Genomic DNA, 16,409 nt, shown 5'->3' with positions numbered 1-16,409 from the left:
ACGGCACCAATCTTGCGCAAAGCTTTTTCCTTTGCAATTCTTCATGCAAAATATATACCGCACGCTCTTTTGAAATGCCTGTAGTCTCAGCAATTTCACGCGCTTTGATTCGCCAATCATTAAATACCATATCGTGCACTTGATCAATGATTTCTGGTGTTGTTACACTTTTTGGACTCCTTCACGTGGATCATCTTCAAGGTTGGTACGGCCACGTTTAAACTCGGCAGCCCATTTCTTAATTTGTCGAAAACGAAGGAGAAGAGTGCCCATAAACTTTTATGAACTTCGAATGAATTTCTTTTGCCCTTAAACCTTCTTTTACAAAGAATTTTATAACCGCACGATACTCAATTTTATCCATTTCAAGGGATACAAACAACACGTTTGCTTCAGACAGCAGTATAAAACAAACTACATGATAGAATGACTTGAAATTTCATGTGGATGAACCAATTTAGAAAAAAAAAAAAATCGTGTCGATAGTGTTGACATCTATGGTCGAGGCCGAGAACTTTTCAGACCACCCTAGTACAAATCAGTTAATATATACGACATTACTTTATTGAAATGCTATTATTATTATTATTATTATTATTATTATTATTATTATTATTATTATTATTATTATTATTATTATAACACAGAAGCACTCCTTATATGAAGGAAAGCAAGTATTTATTAAGTTTTTATTTATTAAGGTCATTCCATTTTTGGAATGTAGGCTCTCATATTTCTTTGAAGTATGTGTTAAAGGTGTATATAAGAATTTTTTTTATCTAATCTCTTGAAAGATCTCAGAGATGAAATTTATTGACTGAAGATTCGATTTTTAAATTATCCACATTAGTGTAGGCAGGACGGTTAATCCAGTCGCTAATAAAGCACTGGTGTAATATATAGAGTAATCTAATTATTTGATATATTATAATTTATCTAGATTAATTAACAATATACAGTTGATTGATTGTGCAAAACTCATTTCTGATTTCAGCCTGGTTATTATGCTGGGGGTTCATCAAATAACATAAGAATCAATGTGTTAAAAAAAATTAAAAAAAAACATTTTAAAGAAATGGAAATAAGGAATAATGAGGCATTTGCTGATCAATGAAAAACAAAAAGAAGGTGCAATGGTGGTACGGTTAAGGTAGTTTGATCTTAATATTTGGTTTGTATCGCTGTGTTAGGTGGGTGGAAGAGAATATACGGAGCGACGTTTTATTCATAAACTTATTTTCATTTCATTTTGCCGATGACAAGACCCTTTATCACACTGACATGTTTTCCTAGTTCTGCTAGTCAAATATTTCAATTGATATATCACAATGAAAATATGGCCCTGATTTTTGCTAAAGACTACTATAGATTACATTTATTTATCTATACTTTATTTGTATTTATTTATTTATCTGTGCTGTTCTTGTACTATATATTTATTTATCTCAAGTCGCATTATGTAATAAGCCGTTTATTTTCAATTCATGCAGTAAATTATGATCCAACTCAGTGGCGACCGGTGAAAATTTTATGTGGGGCGTGCTGCATATACAAAATAAGAAACATGATTCATTTTTTTCCTAATCAGTAACCAATTTATTACTAAGTAAATTTATATATTCGAGAATATGTAAATTTACATACTTCGAGAATTTTGAAACTCGCCGATATTCGTTTGTACTTGTCACTGCACGTAACAAGTGACTCCGACACTGCTCAACGAGCAGTGTCGGATTGAGATAAATTGTATGCTTGCGCGCGTTATTTCTGTGAGATACAAAACTTTTATTATTGGTGTGTGTTTGTGGTGAGGGTGAAATATTTTTGTCAAAAATATTATATACTCGTACATAAGCACTGCAACAGTGTCGCAGTGCTTATGTACGAGCCGCCACTGATCCAACTATAAAACCTATGTTTCACTAAGCTTAGAGAATTTCGGTAATCCAGTCAAAATTTTAACAAAAAATTTGAACAATAAATTACTGCTATTGCAAAATATTCTATAGCGATATAGTACTAAAAAAAATATAATACAGTGTGGCTTACAATCAATTAAAAATATATGCTGATCCACACTCCATTTAAATGCTTATTAAGAAATTGAGAAATTGAATCTGTCTATAAAAATAGTAAAATAAATTAAGATCCCTCCTTTTATTAAAAAATAGTCAAAATATATTGAATATTTAACTATTGGTGCGCATTTGAGAAACTATTGATGTGTGGACATATTTGCAGGTTAGTTTAAGTACTTACATCCTTAAGGAGGATTCTATACGGCCATCCGAAAAAATGTTATACTTTAACAAAAAAAAAAAATTAAGGCAACTCGCTCATATTCATACCTCATATCCATCGCCTCTTTAAACACATCACTGATACTTTCTCGGTTTAATTAACGCTGCAATTAACACTCACTCAAAATATCTTGGAGTAGATTTTACATAAAGGTATATAACATTTTTGTTAAAAATATGTAGTTCATTATACTAAGCTTGTATTGTGTTTGGCTGGAAATTAATGAAATGAAACAGTCGGTTGTTTAATATAATTTTAATAGAAGTAGAGATAAAGAGGCATCATAAGCAGTAGAGATAAATCTCTACTGCTTATGATTTATTATATGATATATATAAAGATATATTTATATATCTTTTTAAGAATTAGCATTTTAAAAAAAGAAGGTAACTTACCATACCCAAAGCATTAAATGAGTTTACGTCATCTATATATACCTCAGTTTCTATCTCCAACGGTTTGCCATCTGAATAATAATAATAATAACATGGCATTAGCAAGAGGAAATGTATGGCGTAGGCAACCTTTTTTTATTAGTCATTGCAGTTAGTGTACAGTAAAGATTAATCAAAACTGACTAGTTTACTTTAAATAAAAGGAATACTGTTACATTTTGATATGATCGATATTGTGTGTGTGTGTGTGTGTGTGTGTGTGTGTGTGTGTGTGTGTGTGTGTGTGTGTGTGTGTGTGTGTGTGTGTGTGTGTGTGTGTGTGTGTGTGTGTGTGTGTGTGTGTGTGTGTGTGTGTGCGTGCGTGCGTGTGCGTGCGCGCGCGCGCGACGCCTTATACTTTTTTACAGCCTGACACTTCATGTTATGCTAACATGGTTTGTGGACCTTAAAAATGTAAGAATTAGCTAATTGGCTATAAGCGGTTAGATGCGATAGGGAAGATAGTGTTCTCTTCCCCCATTTTACCCAGTGAGAGTTAAATTGCTCAGGATCTAGCAATCCAAAAAACAACCATTTCCTAATTTGCTTGATCACGTGTTAGAGATATCTGCGAAGGAATCGATCCCCCTTCTCCTCGCAGTTCTCTTTCACTATAGTCCGATTCGAATAATAACTTGAGATCCTTTCTGACTATTTTCGAGTCAGAAATAACTTATTTCAAAATTTCGTCGAAATTAGTTTCAGTGACGCAGCATGACATATAGAAGTCTCTACAGAAGATACCACCCCTGCACGTCGCTTAGACAAATTCTTTTTTTTTTATTTTTTTTCATTTGACTTCTTATTAGATGCCGTATGGTCACTCTTGTACCTCGTTAGATTTTTGAGAGTGAGGTCTTTGCTAGGAGAAGTGGAAGGCTCGCCAATGCCCTTGCCACACACACACACACACACACAATATGAACAGGACAATCACAGGCATCCATTCCAACAGTAGGATTCGAACCGTCAGCCTCTTAGTTTGAGAGTGAATGCGCTATCCATTGAGCCAACCAGGTGCTGAATTTCATTTTTCTTTATTTTATACTTCAGTCGAATAAAAGTGGCAGAATCCACGTCGGATGATGTGAAAACAGAATTCGCGACAAATATTAGTGGGTCAAATAGTTAGCGTTTCTGCTCTCCAACCACATGGTTGCTTGTTCGCATCCAGCCATGGATGCGAATGCTTGTAATTGTCTTTAGATGGGAGATGAATTTCATCGCAACCACCGCACCGCTTAATACATCGAGGCTTCAGGTAGCTTGAAAATGGTTCATCTTTGGATTTAATGCAAAGTTTCCGAACTATATATATATACAGGGTGTTCGGGATAAATTTGACAGTTTCGTAAGGAAAAAGAAAATCTTCTTTGTATCTATTAAATTTAATGAATTGACAAAAAAACATTACAGGCAGAGTTAATTACAATACTATCAACAAGATTTACTCAAAATAACCACCATTAGCATCGATCACAGCTTCAATTCTGCTTCGGAACCTCGAACAAGCTGATGCTACAGTCTCCCTGGGAAGGGCCGCAAAAACTGTTTTAATTTTATCCATTAACTGGGCTTTTGTATTACTGGAAGTGCGATTGGTGTCTTTTTCAACTGCGCCCCATACAAAATAATCCATGGGGTTAAGGTCTGGGGAGTTTGGAGGCCAAACATTTGGACTGGTGAAGTCGTAGAAATTTTCAGACAACCATTTTTGACTTTTCCCAGAGGTGTGGCAAGGGGCCGAATCCTGCTGCCATACATACGGCCTACCATTGGCTACCCTTGTTATCCAGGGCTTGACTACAGTTAGCAACTCCACGAACAAAGCCCGAATTCCAATGCCAGGGTTCTTCAACACCTGTTCCTGCAGATTTGCGAGGAATTCTGCTGTACGAACGCAATCAGATCGTCTGCTAGGGATCTTTCTTCTTGCTACATCCTCGTAGTCACCATTGCAAGTCTCTAGTTCATGCCTGATTGTTTTTACTGTATTCAAGGAGCATTGGGCAGCAGTCGTAATATCCTTATTTTGATGGCGGGCACGAATCATCATGATACAAGTTATTCTCTTCCATGATTCAGGTGGGTTCCAGCTATCCATCCTTTCTGACATCTTGTATATGAATGAAGAAGGGTCCAAACTTTTAAATGAAGAGAAGTGTGTGTTAATACATGTAACTTACGGAAAAATATAATTAATTATAAATATGTCAAATTTATTCCGAACACCCTGTATATATATGTATATATATATATATATCACGTTTCTGAGATATCTGAGAAGGAAGTGATCCCCTTCTCCTCGCAGTCCTCTTTCATTTTAGTCCGATTCGGATAATAACTTTGGATCCTTTCTGACTATTTTCGAGTCAGAAATAACTTGTTTCAAATTTAGCCGGCCTGGTTGGCCGAGTGGCTAGGGTCCGCTCTCCAGCCAAGAGGCTGCGGGTTCGAATCCCGCATAGGCATGGATGTGTTTGTGATTGTCCACTCTCCCAATATGGAATGGGTCACCATGGGAGTAGTAGACCCAAAAAACCTCCCGCAACGGTGGGAGAGGTCTTCACCCCGCACTAGGTATAAATATATATATATATATATAGATAAGCTAATGAGATTGTTCAGTTAATGAGTGCTCAATTTCCTAAGATACATCAATCAGGTGTATGTAACATTGTGCACGGTGCTACTGCTACATTGGATGAAGAGTTAGAGGTTCATGAAAATGAGGTTGAAGAGCTGTTGCATAATCCGGATAAGAATTCGCCTAAAGGGACTTTTTTTTATGTTGGATCCATATACGAGAGGTTGGCTGATCAACCTGTAGTACTTTATTACCTGATATGGGTACTAAAGTACTATAGGTTGATCAGCGTGAGGGACTGATGGAATATCAACGCATTTGCTAAAGGAATGTTCAACCGAATTGACTAGACCTTTCACATGTTTGTATAACTTGAGTCTCAGCTCAGGAATGATACCACAGGAATGGAAGGAATGCATGATAGCTGGAAAGTCCATGTTTTTTACCTTGTTAGTTTTATAAGTTTTGTGTTATTTCTTACTCACCTGAAGAAGTCGGGACACCGATGAAACTAGTTGTGATTTATTAAAGTTTTTTGTGTTATTCTTTCTCGGGCTCTACTCAGTTAAATATTAATTTTATAAATGTATACATCCCGAGTCAATCCTAAAAACAATATATATATATATATATATATATATATATATATATATATATATATATATATATATATATATATATATATATATATATATATATATATATATATATATATATATATATATATATATATATATGTAAAGGGTGTGGGTGTGGTAAATATGAAAAAAAATATTAATAATACTGTTTGCATAACTGTGTATGTATTACATATTCCACGTGTTCAAATAAACTCGGAACCAGTTTCTGAGATATGTACTTTAATTTTTTTTTTTTTTTTTTCCTTTAATGCAATCGGCATGTCGAAATTTTGGACTGTCGGGACTTCGGGAGATGCTGATTCCTGTCTTCACACCTCTATGTAGGACAAACTGACAGCGTTTACTATACATTTGTCTCCTATTAGCAGCGCATAGAAAAGAACTTACGGACTTCTAGAGAGGTGTTATCATTAGATGCAAAAATCAGTAGCCTATCCATCAATGGCATTCGCGATAAACTACATCACCTAAAATCACTGTTCTCTGACCGACTCGCTATTAGACTAGCTAAATTCGCCTTCAGTTAAGAAGACCTATAAATGTTTCGTCTACACGGACTAAAAGTATTCCTTTATACGGGGTTCTAGTCAAAGTCTTTGTAACCAAAGAGTGCCATCCCTGCGTTACGGAAACAAATCATAATTGAATCATGTTGATATATTCCCTCCACTGATACTTGGGAAATGCAAGCATGAAGTCTCATGGAGTTTTTATCACTGGCTTCCTCCATCAATTCTGTTCAAACGCAAATTATGTTGCTTATAAATTTATTCATATGTAAATATAAGTTTCTTACTTGATATGTGACAAGATGATACCCAAAATCTGTATTAGAAGTAGATAAAGTTTGGAAATAAAGACGTAAATAAATTACGTTTACGGTGATTCCAGATTAAACTCTGCTCCTGTTCTGCTGAATTTCGTCTTTTGTTTAGACAAGAGTATAGATTTTGCAACTACAAATTTATTCTATAGCTGAATTTTTTATCGGTAGATACTTTTTCTTGTAAATTGTTCGTAACCTATAGTCACGTTTTCATTTGAAATATATATTTCATTTTGTTGACAGAGATTCTAATCGAAATTATAGATCTGCTTTTACAATAATAAATACTCGCTATTTTAGGATATTGTGGGAATTTTCATCTCCGAAATTCGGAAACAATTCCAAAAACGTATGCAGTGGAATAAAACTAAGAATAAAGACAGTAAATTAAAATAAAGCCAGTAATAAATTGAATAAATTAAATTTTATTACAGATTTTTTTTATTACAAATTATACTATAGAAGAGCGTCCATAGCTCAATTTGTTTGGGCGAAGCCTTTGGTTGGGAAAACCTCATTCATTGGGAACCAAATTCCTCATCAGCCTTTTATGCCCTCTTTTTACTAAGGGGACCAAATAAATAAAAGTTATTGGGGAAGGAGGGGGGGCTAACTCCGGACTCTAAGAGAGATGTGACATGATTGACCAACCCAACTTGAAAATTTCATGGACGGTATGAAGGCGTTATGCGGTTAGTGCTATCTTGATGTAAGATTCTTGATGATTTCAGGTCAGGTCAGGTCTTTGTATTTGTAGGGATCTGTTTACTTATTTACATTTTCAAAGTTTCACACTATACAGCAACCTACCCTGATTTTTATCAGTTGTCCTATCTGATGGTCTTAATGATTTTAGTTATATCTCCAGTTTTTATTACGGTAACCCATTTTTGACTTTGCCGATGTTAGTACCATGCACATAGTTTTGATAAACCTCGTGGTGATTCGTTGCCGCATGCGTACATCACCAAATTAATATTTTCTTTATAGAAAATAAAGTTCATTTTTACACCAGAAAAAAAAAAAAAAACATTTTGATACCAGCAAACAATTATGCTAGAAACAGCTGCTACAGTTTTATAAAACAGGCATTACTTTTCGGCTTACTTTCTATTATGGTATGACATCCTCATCAACATTTTCACTGCTTATTCAAACGAATATTTTTCTAATTAAGGCATTAATGCAAAAGCTTTTACCTTTTGGCTTTCCTGGAAAGAGATCAGTAGCCTTCAATCGCGAAGCTGTTTGATTATTTCCTGTCGTAGATGCACTACAAAAATAAGCAATAAATAAAATTATATTTATGAAATAAAAAAAGAAAAACTGTGACATCGGGCAATTTGAATATTTCATTGTTTGTCCTTATTTCATCATAATTTTCTTATTTTTTCAATAAATTAATGCTTCTCCTCCTAATACTAAGCTTGATTTTCCAGCTGTCATCGAAAGAATGTTTTTATGTTTACTTTCTTTTTTTAATTTTTACATTACGGCCCTCGCATGACTCAATTATAGACTGGAAAGCATTACAAGAAGAATGATGCTTCTGATTCATGTTAAGGCCTGGACTTTAGCTTTCACAGTTTGAGAAGGCTGAGTAAAGCATTAAAAGATGCGGTTAATATTTCAGTTGGAGAAAGGGAATATTTTATATTATCAATTTATATTATAATTCAAAACAATATAGAAGAATTACCTTTTTGGAATTCACAGTATATTTTCACTCTGAACATAGTCGTGACTCGGCCATAAGTAGCTGCGGTAAGATCAAATGGAGACTCAGAAGAAGGAGAGGGGGGTGGGAGAAAAAATATATATATATATATCGCATTGTTTAGTGAGAGATGCTCAGTGTGGGCTGCGTGGGTTTCCTGGTGGGCCGTGAGAGAATTTTATTGGTAAATAAATATTTTCGTTTGTCTTTGTAAGTTTGCAGATACAGTTTATAATACGACATATCAGAAATTTCATTAATAAAAATTTATTTTACATAATTCATTTAATTTTAGTATAATATTATTGCAGAATATTTTACCACATGCTGTATATCTCAATATGTGAGTGTATAGTATTACGCAGAATTAACTACAATGTCGCCACAGCAGTCAGTAGCATACTCTGAGAAACGCGCAGAGAAATACTATCCTAATTTTCGTGTCGTGATGAAGTATCATTACTTACAGAACGCATAGAACACACAAGATATGAGCTTTCACAAATTGACAGCCAGTCATATATTCTTTACACAGAATAATCTTCTTCTTCCTGCGGAACATCCGGAATTGTTTAGAGAGGTTTTCTTAAGAGAAATCGGAACGCACTGGTGCAGAAAGCAAAGAAAGAATGAAGAAGAAAGTATCAAACCTTATATAAAAATACCACTCAACGATATAGTTATCAACAAGTTCTCAAGAACATTATCTGAATCCGATATAAACATCCTTTCCATGATTTCAGATTTACGATCTTTCCCAGTAGGATTCCAAAATTAAATATTATGGTAAGTGTGGAAAAAAGTTTTCAAAGAATTCCAAGAGATGTTGCAAATTTTCTTCTTATCCCAACGGCCTCCGTACTTCTACAAGGCAAAACCTCCTACTAGTAATATTACAAATATAGAACGAAGGGCCTTAAAAACATTAAAAAAGACAAAGATCGTAGTACTGAAAACCGACAAAAGGAACTCAACAGTAGTATTGAAATCTGTAGAATACATTAACAAAATAAAATGAATTCTAGAAGACACTAATACCTATTAAAGGTTGGATCGCGATCCCAGGATATTTCCATAATAAAACCAACAACTTAATAAAAATAAATAAATAAACATGCTGAACTCATCTGAGGAAAAAAAAAAAAAACTCCTTGTATCTAGACATCTTCTAGTTCTTAAAATATACAAAGTCCCTGAAGTGCATAAACAAGACTTGTCATTGAGACCAATTGTTGATGCAAGACACTCTCCAACTTCTCCAACAACTTACATCAAGCAAACATCCTCTTATGTAAAAAACACCATACACTTCATAGAAAACATCAAAGACATCACAATCGTTCCTACTGGACATAGTAAATTTGTATTAACGTTCCAAGAACAGAAACTATACAACTACTTGAACACCAGACACAGTGGATCTCTTTAAACACTGTATCAAATAGTATATTTTCCAAATTTCAAGATTATTTTGAACAGAAAGGACTAGTAACGGGCTATTCTCTTTATGTGTTGTTAGCTGACCTATTCATGGAATGGTTTGAAAAAATATCCCTCCAGTATCAACGAACACAGCCAAAAATTTGGCGAACGATATTTTTATCATCTAGCGGGGTGCTATTACCAATTAGAAAATGTTTTCACCTACCTCAAAATCTTCATCCTCAAATTGAATTCATTGTTAAATTATAAAAAATAAAATATTCTTATTGTGCTATCTTCTATCGAAGGTCAGCGACCATCTTGGCGAACAAACTGCGGTCTTGTGCTAATCTGAGCAGTTGTGCACTGCTCTTTCCTGTCCACGTCTTGATGTTGTCAAACCATGGTATTCTTTTTCTTCCTCTAGTTCCTTTGCCATCAATTCTTCCTACCAAAATAGTTTGTAGAAGTTGGTATTTGCTGTTTCTCATGATGTGGCCAAGATATGATGTTTTTCGTTTCTTGATTATTTGTACAAGATGTTTAGCTTTGCCAATGGATTTTAAGACCTCTTCATTGGTAATTTTTTCTGTTCATGATATCTTTAGCATTCTTCTGTATAGTCACATCTCAAAGGCTTCGATTTTCTTGATGGTTGTCGCCTTCAATGTCCACGTTTCAACTCCATAGAGCAGAATAGACCACACGTAACATTTCAGCATTCGGCATCTGACTTCCATATTTAGGTCTTTATTGCAGAATAGTGTTCTCATTTTCATGAAGGACTGCCGTGCAACTTCAATCCTTGTCTTTATATCTATTTCTGGATCCCACCGTTCATTAAGCCAACAACCAAGATATTTATATCTTGACACTTGATCAATATTTTTCCCATTGAGTGTCAGTTTCATTGATGAGGCTGGATGTTTGCTGATGATCATGTATTTTGTCTTGTTGATGTTTATATTTATTCCCATTCTTTGGCTTTCTATGTATACTCTGTCAATGAGTTTTTGGAGATCCATAATGTTATCTGCAATTAGCACGGTGTCATCTGCATATCGTAGGTTGTTAACAATCTTTCCATTTATTGTGATTCCCTCTGGACATTCTTCCAATGCTTTTTTAAAGATTACCTCTGCGTATATGTTGAACAGGAGTGGTGAGAGCACACATCCTTGTCTCACTCCTCTTTTGATGTTAATATCACTGGTGGTAATGTTGTCTAATTGAACGGTAGCTGACTGATTCCAATACAGATTTGTTATTAGTCTTATGTCTTGTTCGTCTAGCCTTGTTTGTTGAAGGACTTCTATTAAGTTAGTGTGTCTGACTTTGTCGAACGCTTTTTCAAAATCTATGAAACACATAAAGACAGATTTCTGTTTTTCTATGCATTTTTGTATCAATATTTGGGTACAGAAAAGGGCCTCTCTAGTATCAAAACCATTCCGAAAGCCGAATTGTGTTTCACTTAGTCACCACAGCTTTGGGTTTCTTTGGGATAGTGATAAATGTAGATTTGAGCCAATCTGATGGAAATTCATCACTTTCATATATTTTATTAAATAGTTTTTCAAGAAGTTTGATGTTATCTGGTTCTATTAAGTTTAAAAATTCTGTTTGCATACTATCTGGTCCACTGGCTTTTCCTGTTTTACTTGTTCGTATAGCATTCTCTATTTCGCATTTCATGATTGCTGGTCCTTGAATGTTATCTTTTATATTTATAGGCTTCTGTCTAGTACCATTGAAAAGTTCTGTTACATATTTTATCCAAATCTGTGCTTTATTCTCTTCTTCTAGAACTATTTTTCCATTTTCGTCTCTTAGAGACACTATTTGCTTTTTCCTCAGTTTTCCGGAAATTTCGTTGATTTTCTTATACAGATTGAAATTATCATGTTTCTTCTGAAGCAGTTCAATTTCAGTACATAAATATTTCATCCAATTTTCCTTGGCTTCTTTTATTTTTTTCTTGATGATGTTATGTGTTTCTGTATACCTGGCTAGGTCTTTGTTTTTGTACATTCTTCTTGTATCAATAAGAGAAAGAATCTCATCTGTCATCCATTCCTGTTGTTTTATATTATTCACATAACCTACTTCTTCAATACTTCTTGTTACGATGGCATTCTTTAAGCTATTCCAAAGAGATTCCACACTTTTATTTTCTTCTATGTTAATCTGTTGTAATCGCAGGTTAAGCTGTGTCTTGGCACTTTTATTTATGTTCGGGTCTTTCAGTTTTTCTACATCAATTTTCTTTTTCTTCTTTTGTGATTTTTTAGCTGATTTTAATCTAAGACGTACTTCTGCAACTATGGGATTGTGGTCTGATGAGATATCTGCTCCAGGATAAGTCTTTGCACTCTTTATACTACTGTGGAATCTTTTATTTATCAATATATAATCAATTTGATTTCGGACAATGTTATGTTGGTTATCTTGAGGCGATTTCCAAGTGTATAGTCTTCTGGTCGGAAGTTTAAACCAGGTATTTGATATTGTTAGATCTTCTTCCTGACAGAACTGGACTAGGCGATCTCCTCTGTCATTTCTGGTGCCTAAGCCATGTTCGCCATCAATTTCTCCATCACCCCCTCTTCCTACTTTTGCATTGAAGTCACCCATCACTATGTTTATATCATGTTTCTTTGTTAGGTTTTTAATCTCTTTTAGGTGTTCATAAAACTCTTCAACATCTTCACTTTTGTCAGCTGTGGGTGCATAAGCTTGGATGATATTTATGTTAACGGAGTTTCCCTTAAGTTGTAACAGCATTATCCTTTCAGAAAATGGAATCCAATTTAGTACTGATTTATTGATTTCTTCATCTACTATTACAGCTACACCGTGTCGATGTTTGTTCTCATCATTCCCAGAGTAATACATTGTTGTATTATCTTGTTGACACTTTCCAGATCCTGGCCATCTTGTCTCGCAAATTCCCAAAATCCGGATGCCCAGCCTCTTCATTTCTCTTGTGGCATTTCTTAATTTGCCAGCTTCATACAGAGTTCTGATATTCCAAGTTGCAATTTTAAGAGTGGACACCATTTTGAGCCCGGAGATTCTTCGCACCCCTGTCCCATTTAAGGGACGCCGGGAACTTGGGGCCAATTGTAAGGGTTTGCTCGCCATGGTGATTGTTCTGGAGATAAGGTAGAGCAGTAGTTTCTCCGTTTGCTTTCTGCTCCGCAGTATTACAGACGTACACAATATAATCATATTGCCATCCAAATCTCTGATCACAAGCTTTTCCGTCATCATTTGGCTTCAACCTTGTGTCAGTACTGACAATGCTGCTTCCCAATGTATCTAATAAGTACCTGCTGGGGCAGTGACCCCAGCAGGTACTTATTTAATGGCGGCACTACTCGCCATGTCACCGAGTTGTCATTGGGCTTTGTGAGGTTTTAAGTGAGACAGAGTTGCCACTTCTGCTCCCCCACGCCCTGATAGCTCAGTCGCTGTTGGTCCACGGCTGCTTATTCGCCAGATTGCTCTGCTTATATCGCAGCTAGCCTCCATATCTGAAGGCTGTTCCCTCCGCCACCTGGGGACGCACCCGGTAGTAGTCAGCTCTGTCCCGGGAAAATAAAATTAAAAAAAATAAAATAAAAAGTCTTTATTGTTTTTGGATATATTAGTTGACGTATCCGAACAAAATGCACTCAACTTCTAAGTCTGTGCATAAACAACAAACACAGGACGTTACCTACACGCCACTTCTCATCACCATCCAGCGAAAAAAATAGACACCAACCGTTTCTCACGTGATAGGACCTACAGAATTTCCATGATAAAAGAAACAAAGAGCTACAGTATCTTAGTTCAGTCCTATCAAGAAATGGCAACAGAACATTAATCAAGTAAATTCTATTTCAACCTCCAAAAAAACAATCAAATGAATAAGAAATATGCGGCTTTGAAGAAGCAGTAATGCTCCCATATATACAATCAGTCACAGATAAAATAGCAAGGTTGCTTCGCCAACAAAGTTCGTCTTCTATCCAATCAACGAGATCTCTAATCACCTGAAGTCTTCACATCCGCCACTTAAAAAATCATGTGTCGATAAGATTCAGTTGCAGTTATGGTTTATACTACATAGGACAGACAGGACAGCAGATTAGGAGAGTTAAGCCAATCGGAACACTTCAAACACGAACGTTGAGAATGAAAGAAAACACAAATCAGTGCTGGAAGCACATATAACAGAAACAATACATCAAGTAGAATAATCTTATGGCAACAAACAAAAATGTTCCACATACTCGTATGTTACCATTTTTTTCCCTCAAGATCGTCCAAAGAATTAGCTGAAATAATGAAGCATCCTCTACAGTGCAACAAAACACAAGGGATGATTTTACATGAAGTTCGGTCCCCATTAATTCATCACGACACACTCGTATTTACTAGTAGTATGTTAAAGCAACCCAGCAGCCAGCGTAATAGCGAATGCACGCTTTCCATTTTAATCATGTTCAAATATTTTCACTAGAGTTGCTAACTGTTATTACTTTTCTATTTATTATTTTAGTTTATTCATGTAGTTATCCTGATAAAATGAAACGAAAGAATTTCACGAAACTAGTATAGAAAAAAAAAATAAAAAAAACCGGTAGTTTCTAATTGATATATTTTTGTGGATTAATAAATAGCACACATTCCTAGAAGTTGCTTTTAACAGTTTATGAATCTGAATAATATCGCTTTTCCGCCACATAATTGCAACAAAATTCACAGCTAGTATTTCATAGTCCCAACATTACATTGTTATCAATGAGACGAAATCTCTGTACAGTGGTCTAAGCTTCGTCTAAACTTCCAATTATTTGTTCATATAGCTTTACTTCATCTGCTCAGGTTGGTTAGTTTGGAAATTTTTATTATTTAAATTTCAGTCTCATATTCTAGATTTATATTTTAATTCTCGGATTTCAAACAATCTGTTGTTTTATTATGTTCAGTTTCTTTACCCAATACGTTTGATTTCATAAAAACATCTTTTTGTGTTTAAGTTTTTTTTTTCCCTCCTGGCATTCCTTACTCATGCTTTAGATTAATAAAAAAAAATAATATTAATATATACCAAATATTTTATTTATTTTTATTCTTATATTATAATTTATTTCATTTCTTTATTGTGATTAAAGGTGAAAATTGTATTCATGCATCATAACGTGAGTAACGTCATTCAATTCTGAAATAACGAATACTTGAACATAAATCTATTTTACCTTTGTGAAGTTGCTGGAACAACAAATCTGATGATCCAATTTATCATTATCCACATAAATAAATCCATTGTTGAACAAACAACGAAAGTTTTTAAGTATTCACTTTCATCATTTCACATAAATAAATAATAATAAAATACTGCGCAACGCTCTGATTTTCTTCTAGCATTCTTTTCTTGTACCACCTTAAAACATATTCTAGAAATACATTTGCTTGTGGTATGACGCGTTGAAACTTTTTGAAAGAAGTGGGTAGCGAAGCAAGTATTTAACAATACTTCTACTTATACACGCACAGCGGTTGCTATGGTAACATTTTGATGAACTGCACGATATTCTTTCAATACGCAGTTTTGTAATTAATGGTAACTGGTTTGTTCATTAAAACATCAAGAAAATCTCGAGATTGTTAAAAAGACGCATTTAGCTTCATTGATTATTCCATGAGTTTTACCGTTTATAATACATTCTGTAACTAATAAAATAAGCACATTGCGTTTTCTTGATTAGGTTTAATAGACTGGGAGCGGGAATTAGTAACTGTTTTTCCTTACTGGCCATGTTTGTATCCAGATTTATAACTGAGCCTAGATAACTTGAGAAATATCATCTATCGCTATCTTGTCTGTTGACAAGAATAATTGAATTAAAATAAATTGCAATAATATGATACTTAAGTGATTCCAAGTGTCTTATATTTCTTTACTATGTTGGTTCTCTCATATTTCTTACTATGTAAAACTGTTGTATCGGTAACATTTTGGTAAGGTTGCCATTGCTAACATTCATCAAGCAGTTTGGTATTAACTAATTCTAACAATGAAAGCAGAATTCTTTGTAGTAATAAACAGGGGAGAATGCATAAGGAAGAGCTAGCAAAGGGCCATAGAATAGTTTTTTTTTTCCCCCTTTAGGAATACATACATTAATAATCATTTAGAACTGTTACAGTTTCAGATATATAAATGATTCTGAAATGTAGCGAAGAGTTCCGACAGCAGTGTTCCAACTGCTCTATTTCAATTTAAACTTTTAATGCAAATAGTTCGAACCACGCGATTGGAACAAAACTGTGCTGTTCATCAGACATTGCCCTAACGGAATTCTATCGATACATGCCAAGATATGAATTTTGTTTAAAAATTCTTTTATATTTTTAGCTCTTAAAAAACGTTATTATAGAATAGAATGAATAAACGAGGTTTTATCCTTGCTCTGAAGGAGGAGGAGGA

Source organism: Typopeltis vanoorti, chromosome 8 (assembly GCF_054136105.1).
Source record: "Typopeltis vanoorti isolate ZY-2024b chromosome 8, IOZ_Tvanoo_1.0, whole genome shotgun sequence".
In the NCBI taxonomy this organism is placed as follows: Eukaryota; Metazoa; Arthropoda; class Arachnida; order Uropygi; family Thelyphonidae; genus Typopeltis; species Typopeltis vanoorti.
Note: the sequence above shows the minus strand (reverse complement) of the source record.